Raw genomic sequence first — 10,212 nt, forward strand, 5'->3', positions numbered from 1 at the left:
CTGTCCTCTCCTTTTCACTCTCACTCCTAAATCCACTAAAAGCTTAAAACTCTTGCCTTCACCCTCTCTTTACATTCCTAAAATCTCTCCTTCTTGAGTGCAGCAGAAACCTATTTTCCATCTTTCCCTCTGTGACCTCCCTGGCTAACACAACCAAAAGAAAAGAGTGAAGACAGAGAAAGTGCTGGAGAAGAAGGAGGAGATAGCAGGTCTCCAGCAGGGATTCATGCATCAATTAATGAGTTGAGTTTGGCCGCAAGTCCACCTAAATCTACAACTCATCAAAGTGTGTGTGTGTGTGTGAGAGAGAGAGAGAGAGAGAGAGAGAGAGAGAGAGAGAGAGAAAAGAAATGTGTTCGACTGGCAACAGTAGTAGATAAATAATTGAAGTTTTAAAAGTTGAAATGAACTGGCATAAGGGGTGTTCTGTGTGATTCCATGAGGAAAATTCTCTAAGTGCCCCTAAAACTGAGGAAGCAGGAAGTTGGCCATTGTAGACAGGAAATTAAAAATGTATCTGCATTAGTTTTGAAACACTAGCTCAAGATTAGATGATGAAGTCAGCATTTATCTTCATTATAACTCTGACTACCCTAGAGAACATCTTACAGAGAACACATGAAATTACACTCTTTATACACATAATTAGCCAATTTAAAACTCTATATTATGCCTTCATCCTTAAAATATTATACAGATATTATGATCTATCCTAAAAATATGAATTATTAAATCTTTAAATATAATCTGAGATAAAATATGACGGACAGAAAGATAGACAAACAGACAGATAGATAGACATGAAAATATTATATGAATTTTCACAAAATAAATAATTGTTACATTTTATTTCATTGTATCCTTGTTACAGTGTAACTGAACATATATATATATATATATATATATATATATATATATATATATATATATATATATATATATATATATATATATATATATACTAAGGGTTATTGCATGGGCTATTGCATGTAAATATGTATAATTTACCGTTATTACTATAGTAAGAACATGTAATGTATGTAACAAGGAACCGGTAAAATAAAATGTTACCAAAATAATTAAATTATGATGAGTTATGTGTTACCATTCCACCATACCAAAATATTTGTCCTAATGAAGTGTTCTAAAGATGTTTAAAACAAAATGATGAGGATACAACAAATTAAAACACATTTGTTCAGTAAATTATTATTAATTTTTCCATATTCTGACTGCTGTTTCACTCACAGGCCAGATTTTTTAGAGCTGATATTCTGTGATGTACATACTGCCATGTCACTATAGCTGTAGGCCATCCAACAAACCTCCTCAGTGACACACCAGACGAATGGAAGACAGACAACAGAGGAAAAAAATGTTTCTCCATTTCCTCTGGTGCTCTTTCTGTTGATTTGCGTGAGCGCTCTAGTCAGAGAGAAGTCAAAGCAAGTCTTGCTGTGTGACATGTCAGAGAATCAGAAAAGACTGGAAAGATACATGGTGGTTTTATCAAACGGCTGCAGATGCGCTGAGAAGCCTGAGAGCAGAGGATGATGGGATATCGTCTCACTTTGCCCAAGGATCTGAGCAACGTCAGAGCACTGCAGCGCAAGATCGTCCAAATTCATTTCAGTGAGCTTAAACTACCCACACACACAACATGTATCTCTGTATGGCAGTAAATGTTGTGTGTCAAATGAGAATGAGAAATTGTCTATGGAGATTTGTAGGGATCTGCAACAGCCTGTCAACTCTGTCACTTGATTCTCATGCAAAATTAAACCGCAGAGTTTAGGGGTGAAAAAGATATTGTTAGAACATTGTTTCGTGTTAGAAGATATTTACTTAAAGTCCGTGTAATGGCAATTCAGAGAATTGTTTCTAAACACATTATTAATGTTAGAAATGTATTGCTGAAAACACGTTACAAATACTGTGAACTATGTAGTACTGAATTGTAGAGTTAGACCGTTAAACAATTTTTTTGTTTAGGATTTTTGGGCGGGGCTGAAATCATGTCTCAAACTACCTTCGTACTACCATTGGTCCGTGACGATTACATAATAGGAGGTGTGTACTGAGGCTCCGCCTTCTTTCACTTGGAACTCTTAGTGGAATCATTTTGTCTGTCGAGTCTTAGATGTCCACGGGTAAAAACATGAATGCAGTGGAGAGCCACTTTTTTAATCATTCAAATTTGACTGGCTGGTAAATAACACATTTTTCGGTTTTTATCCGAAAAACAAAACAAAACAAAAACAATTTCTTTTGTTTTTTTATTATATGAGGACAAAAAAATTAAATAAATACATAAAACAAAATAAAATGTAAAAAAAAAAAAATACAAATAAATTAAAATGTGACAACAACACACTGTTATTTCTTTCAGGCAGTTGGGCATTTGCAGAGACTTTTGATTCCCAGCCTCATCCACAGAGCTAGACACCGTGTGATCTGTTAGGTTTGCAGTGATGAGACAGGTGAACGAGTGCTCTGTTAATAGCGGACTCTCATCAGCGTAATTATGTGCTGGTAATCATGAGAACCCTCTGTGGAACGACCCCAAGCTTGAGTCATTCAACCCCAGAATGTTATACATCATGCAGAGACCTCTCAATGAGATATAAAACAAAATAAATTAATGAAGTCATCTGAACTCAAATACTAACCCAAAAATATTTAGTCACATCTACAAACTTCACATTTTGTAATGAGATCAGAGGGTGTACACATTAACAAGGAGATAGATGAGCTCCATTACTAACAAAACTTTCAAATCACATGCAGGAAAGGGTGTTGGAAGCCTAATGGTGAAGAATCAATGGTGATGACAGAGGTTCAAGCTCCAGTTTATCACCATTCTGCCTTTAATTAAGAACCCTAACCCTTCGTTTCTCAGGGGGATCCAGCTACAGCGCCATTAGACTCTGAATGAGAGGAACATCAAATAATGAATCAAGCGATTCATTAATTAAAAAGCCAGATCAAGAGATAAAAGCCATTTTGTGTTTGTAATTAATGAACTGAAGTGCCAGAACTCACTTAACTAAAATTATCTAAGCATGCAGTAATGCTACTACAGAAAACATATCTGACTCGTTTGGAATCATGCATACACGAGACAAAATAGTGGAAAACATACTCAATGTGAAGAAAAAAGAAGGTGAGAGAAAAAAAAGTGATGATATTCATTGTTTTTCAGCCCTGAAGCAGAAAGTCCTCTTTCTGGCGTGAATTCCCATAACACCCTCAAAACAGAGAGAAGACCAAAAAAGAGAGAAAGAGAGAATGAAAAACTAGACACAGTAAGAGACTAAGGCCCGTCCACACGGAGACGGAGCTTACCCCAATCCGATCTTTTTTTCCCTCGTCTCAAGAAATATCCGCGTCCACACGAAACCGCTAAATGATGTAGTATACATGCCAGACCAGTATGTGGCGCTGTAATTCTGCCACAGAGATACACTAAAAAATGGAGAAGAAGACTTTTGGACTATGCTCATAAACCTGGTACACAAACGAACATGGAACAATACATTTATTAATCTGTGTTAATGCTAGTTAATAAAAAGACAATCATTCAGTGTTTGTTCATGTTTTTGTTGCTGTTACGTGACGTAGAGGTGTCTGACTGGGGGGAGACGTGGGCTGATGATGTCATCGTTTCAGAAAATATACGGATTAGCCGTCCAGACGAAAACGCTAAGGCGGCGTTTTCAGATTTATCCACTTTGGGACCCGGTTTCAAAAAATAGCGGTTTCACCTTACGAAAACGCTGGATCCGTGTGGACGAAACGCCTATCCGATAAAAAATTTGTGCGTATTCACAGAAACGCGTCTCCGTGTGGATGGGGCCTAAGAGAAAACCTAGTGGTTCACCGAAAACAAATTGTTCTGAGTGAAATCTGTCTCACACCAAGATACATGAAAGGAGAAAACAGGACTGGGAGAAAGATAAGAAAGAAAACAGGAAAAACAGAAATAATGAAACAATGAAGTATTATAGCAAACAAACAAGTTAGAAACAGCTTGACTGAGTCCAGGATAGTCCTGCAAAAACCTCAAACTGAATGATTGATGGCCGTCATACCCACATGTGTTTGTCCCAAAATAAACCTCAAAGGTGGATCCGTTCTTATCCATCATCCTTCAGCAAGCCTTCACCACTGTTTGCTTTCATTCTGGCTGATCCTCAAGGTGTGTGTGCATGTGTGTTATGTGAAAATTCACTTCAGACAGGGAGTTGGGTGTAATTAGGCTCCGAGGTGCTTGTTTTGCCGGTATTCTGGCAAACGAGATCAGTAGCCACAACATCAGGGACCAGGAGAGTGAAACTCAGCCAGAAGTACCAAATGCAAACCCATGATAGTCAAACACAAACTAGATCACAAGATGCGTCCAGTGGTAACACTTTAGCAATCATACGTAAGGTGTGCTGACTTGAACCTCACTCATACGTCAAAACGAATGGCTACAGTGAGAAAATACTTTGTTGTTAAATAAGTAGCGGAAATTAATTTTGTAGTAAATTAGTTCAAACTTGAAAAACTCTTCATTAGTACTCATGTAATAATTAGAGCTCAAAATTCATTAAAAACATAAAAATATTTTCAACATTGGTAATAATAAGAAATATTTTTTGAGCACCAACTCAACGTATTAGATTTATGAAAGTTTTTCTTCTGAAGGAGTAATGGCTGATAAAAAATCAGCTTTGCATCACAGGAATAAATTACATTTTAAAATACATCAAAATAGAATAAGTTATTTTAAATTTTAAATAATAGTTCACAATATTACTGTTTTAAGTAAATGTGTGGCGTGACATACAGCCAAGTATGGTGACCCATACTCAGAATTCATGCTCTGCATTTAACCCATCCAAAGTGCACACACATACAGCAGTGAACACACACCCAGAGCAGTGGGCAGCCATTTATGCTGCCGCACCCAGGGAGCATGTTGGGGGTTTGGTGCCTTGCCCAAGGGCAACTCAATCGTGGTATTGCCAGTCCGAGACTCAAACCAACAACCTTAGGGTTAGGAGTTAAACTCTCTTACCACTAGGCCACGACTAGTGTAACTTTTACTGTAATGTTGATCAAATAATTGGTGAGCATAGGAGACTTCTTTCAAAACATTCAATAAAGTATGTGTTAAGGAGGTGATTTTTGTTGTCATGACCCTTTTCTACTTAAAATTTCCTGTAAATGCTCCAAAATGTACCGTATTAGCTCTTGATTGCTAATTTAATGTTTTACTTTACATTCTTATTCACTTTATTCAATTTATGCCAAAGATTTCACTCTTTTATACCATTAAAATTTACTATCAAAACAGCAGCAATGTCATTAAAAGTAGATCAAATGCAGACTTTTGTTAAGTCTTCTGCTTTTTCTCCTGAGAAAGACTCACATAATCTCACGTGTCACTGTGCCACGATAACCAAATCTGCAATGAAATGTCAGATATTTCAGTACAAGCACAATTATTTCTCATCAAATTCTCCCAAGACCAATTTATCTGAGCAATGCTATCCTCTTTCATTTTAAAGCTCTATGCTTTTACTGTACGTATACCACATCTATGTCGATTTTTATTTTTGTTTTAAGAGAAACACTTTGGACAAAGTTGATACTTAAATGAAGCACAACATCAAGTCCCCTGAGCATTAAAAGAGCAGCATTCTCCCGTGGGTATTTCTATTGTGTTTGTTTACCTGTTCTTTTTTAGGCACTTATTTTGCTGTTTTGCTGGAAAATAAAGATTCTTTCAACAAATAAATAAATACTTCAGCCTACAAACACACACATGCTCTAACACTACCTCTCCATCCAGCTCACCCTGTGACTGAGCAAGTCATCCATTTATATGCTTCACCTCGGGAAACACTGGGGGTCACTTACTCTCTATTACTTTCTTTCTCTCTATCTCTTGATTCCTGCAGAGGCAGTGTCATGACAGTAATGTTAATCTTGTCCTGTGAGACAGAAATGATGACTGGATGAAAGAAAGGAGGGTGAGACTGCAGTAATAAAGAGCTCTCTCTCTCTCTTTCTGTCAGCCAAGGTCTGTTGAACTGTGATGTGAAGAGTGAAGTTGTGGTCATCACTGCCCTTATTTTCTCAATGGAAGATCCTCTCTGTGTGATTCCACATGTTGGGATCAGAAAGTAGAATAAGGTTGATGCAGAAACTCTTTTTTTTTTCTGAAGAAGCAAATTTCATGGTGTTTTGTTATTCTTTCATTAATCAACACTTTGGCAGACAGCTCAGCTGCACACAACGCAATTTACCGAAAATAACCAATCATCAATATCAGGGCCATGGAACTTTCATGCATAAATATTCAGAAGTTTAAAACTCCATTCTTTCTTCCAAATTGTGAAATTCTAAATGCAACTCATTTTGTATAAATCATTTATTTAATCATTACATTCACAACATGTTTTTGAATGCATACACTGTTAGAAAAAATATCAGTGCAAAAACACATAAGGTCCTGAAGAAAGAAAATTACCAATACTTTTTACGTTAAGACATTTTCTCTTACTCTAAAAGATTACAATTCAATGTGTAATTTAAAATGTGTAAAACACCTGCGAGAGATCAATACAGAAATTTCATCATGTTAACAGTGCATTGGGACTTATTTCATAGACTTTTCTTGGAGTGTATTAACAGATATAAACTTGCAAATTCACTAAGGTAAAGAGAAAACTAATGCATAAAAACCTCATTACACTAATAATCCATGTCTGCCAACAAAACCACACCACATCAGCCAACTAAACTGAACACTTCCACAGTTCTACCTATAGTCATCACACTCAATAATGGGCCTGTCGCAATATTTTATATATGGACTTATCACGCAATATATGTACAGTACATAACCTCAATCATTTTTGGTGACGCAATATATCCCCATTATATTCACTTAAAAATTAATGTCAACATGTTTTTTTTTATATTCCACTTGCGCCTGTGTCTTTTGCAGCTTCTCGTACATAATGTGGTGTAGTCATGAGGTGCTATAGTTCATATATAAAAAAAAAAAAAATGCTTCTACTCAAAATATACACATATACACACACACCAAATTTATCTGTATTTAGCACTTTAAAACTGGACTTAAGGGTTTTTTCTGATGATGCGTTTGGGTATTTAATGACATAATGGCACAAACATAATTACACACACTGGTTCTCTGTGAACGCTTTGATGAATTATTCACACCACACTTGATAAATTAGCGGGACTGAATGAAAAGGGTCTGGTCAGCTGACTACACTCAAATCATTTTAACTGAAACCCAAACCAGCTGCAGAAACCTGAGATTCCCGCTCTGACCCAGACATCAGCCATTCCAACAAGTAACAGTTATTTGTCACAGTTAACAGTCTGTGAAAACACACACAATAATGCAGCCAAACATCTTTCTAAACACAAACACACACAATACACGTGACGTTCAAGTGCATGAAATTGGTAGTGAGATGATGAGAGGAAATTAAGCATCATCTAGCAGTTAAATAAAACAGCATTACAAACAAATGCTTGGCCGAAAGAGAGTGCTATAATACGAGAAAAGGAGAGAGATTATGACTGGAAAGAAATATTTAAAACCAAGTTTAGTGCATTAAAAATACACCAGATTCTTAAAGGTCTGCAAATGTTCCACCTCAGATAGTACAAGTCAAATATAATTAGCACACTCTCTCGCTTTCTCTCTCTCTCGCTCTATGATTAGTAAAACATTTTTATAAAGCGCCTGTCAGTATACAGGCTAATTAAACTTGCTCTGGGTCTCATGGGCAGATCACTGCATTTGCCCCTTTTCAACCATTTACACTGGCAAAAGCTTTCAGATCCATCCAGTGAGTGAGAATGAGTGTATCAGTACAGTGAGGCCTTTGCCACATGCAGTGCTCGGGTTAAACCACTTTCACTCTAACAGCAGATCCAGGACCTGCACACAACAGAGCCCAATCAAATAAACTACTACATTCAGTGGTGACTCACAAAGGATTATTTCAGCAGCCAGTATCAGCGGGGCATCTGTGTGTTCCTAAGCCTTTTGCTCCCGACAACATCCTCCCTCATAGCGAACACATAACCAGCTCTGTTAGGAGGAGAATAAATGTGCACTGTGGCCCGAAGGGAGTTATATCTGCCAACCACATCAGCCAAGGCAATGCAATTACTGTGGAAATTATAGTTCCAACTACAAATTCATATGGCCATATTCTGCAATAGTCTTTTATTTCTCTCCCAGGGTGATTTGGAGGAGTTATAAAACGCTTTATCTTATTTGGTGCAATTTGCTGATGCAAAAACAGCTTAAAAAGAAGAAAGTTATGACGTATGTGTTAAATAAATATTTTATTGGTTTTTTGTCTGTATGTGTTTAAGTTAAATAGATTTTTTTGTATTTTTGTGATTAAACTGGATCACAAAACCTTTTTGAATGATTCGCTAAGGAATAAGTGTGAAGCATTTGTTTAAGGCTCAAAAAAATCGATTTGAGTGATTCTGGAGTCAGCGACTCACTGAACTGAAAACCATCTCTGAATTGTATTTGATTCATAAAAAAATGATCTGAAAACCTATGATCTGTGAGAAATATAGTTATTAAAAATTAAACATTTTTAGCCAGTGTATGTCAGTTACTGATATAATGTTTTGTTTAATGTAAATTCAATTTATATTTATGTTCTAAGTGTTATTTTATGAGGTAATTAAGGGCTGGGAAACTCTAAACATTGCAAATGACGAAATTGGAAATGATGAAAACAGTTATTAATTTTTTGAAAGGAACTGTTCGAGAGAGAGAGTGAGTGAGAGAGAGAGAGAGAAAGAGAGAGAGAGAGAAGGATTCGGACTTCCCATCACTTCTCGCTTGAAGTGAAGGAGCTGTGGCTGTATATGTGCGCGTGATGGCGCATCTTAGATGCTCGTGCCAGGCTCCCTGTACTGACACCAGAGACCTTTACTTGTAACCAGTGTAAGCTTTTACTGGGTAAGATTTACTGGGGTAAGCCTGACCTTTACATGGCATGTAGTGTTAATGCGGTAAGAAGACGAAGCGCCGTCAACACACACACCCTCGCTCTCCCGCGCGCGCACACGTAAACTCATCACTCTCTTTGCCCTTTTTACTCTATGGTATTATTTCTTAATCACGCTTGACACAAAATCGTCCAGCTTTACAGCTCCCAGGATGATTCTCAGGTTTACACACAGGCTATAGCCTACCTATTAAGTTTCAGTGACCCGCGTCCTGTCACGATCAGAATGCATGACTCACTAAAGCAACTGTCATGGATCACTAAAACAGACGATACCCGTTAATTTTTTTTTAAACTGATTAATTAATTAACTATGTGGGATACTAAACACCACCCTGTTCTTCTTTATGGACATTTACGTTGTGAAAATGTAATTTAAGCACATGTAAAATATAAGTGTCAAACCAAATAAACAGCAAAAGCTGTATAGGCTACCTGTTGGCGCGGTGGTCCGGATTATTACCCAGCAGCAGAGACGGGTCTCATTGCCCTTCCATTATGAGTTATTCCATCCACGAATCGGAGAGGCTTGAACAATCCGCACCAAAGGATTCCTCCTATATCTACTCTGTCAGAGAGAGTCAGAAACCCACAAACAAAAAAAAAGAAGTTCGGTCCTCTGATCACAAAAGCGCCCGATGTCCGCGCAGGGCGTCCGGGTGCGCGGAGACGCCAAGGTCCTCCTCTTGCGTCTCAGATCTTCATCTCAACTCAAACGAGAGCGGCGTGAAACTTCAAATCAGCGCTTTCGTATCTGGTTTTAAAATCACACATATGTTAGTAACGGATCCATCATCCCACATAGTATCCTGTTGGGCTTGTTTTCACGGTGTTGGTCCGCGCTGGAGACGCTCTGTGCAGGATCTGGATCTGCTGATGCTGAAGGCAAAGGTCCGGAGCGCTGTGCTGCGCTGACTCGCTCCCTGTGTGCTCTCCAGGGATGCCAGAAAGAACCCAACGCACAGTGAATCAGCGCCACTCAGCGGCGTCCGTGACAGCTATCCTGTCGGTTCTACTCTTTCTGTGCTAATTACTTGTTTTTAAATTTTACAGGTTCATCTGAGTGGCAAATAAGACTCAGCTAAACCTGCCATTCAAAAGCACAAAAAGCTTGACAAGTACATATGAGCTTAAAGCGAAA

General features: G+C 37.8%; 1 protein-coding gene across 1 annotated transcript in view; it reads right to left on the minus strand.

The window, feature by feature from the left end:
* Window positions 1-10,006, minus strand: part of LOC122145925 (chemokine-like protein TAFA-2) — a 69,952-nt gene extending 59,946 nt beyond the window's left edge. Inside the window, exon 1 of the mRNA XM_042762365.1 lies at window positions 9,507-10,006. The gene's annotated coding sequence lies outside the window, so the exon portion shown is untranslated. The remainder of the gene's footprint in view (window positions 1-9,506) is intronic.
* Window positions 10,007-10,212: the final 206 nt, after the last annotated feature.

This window comes from Cyprinus carpio, chromosome A8 (assembly GCF_018340385.1).
Source record: "Cyprinus carpio isolate SPL01 chromosome A8, ASM1834038v1, whole genome shotgun sequence".
In the NCBI taxonomy this organism is placed as follows: Eukaryota; Metazoa; Chordata; class Actinopteri; order Cypriniformes; family Cyprinidae; genus Cyprinus; species Cyprinus carpio.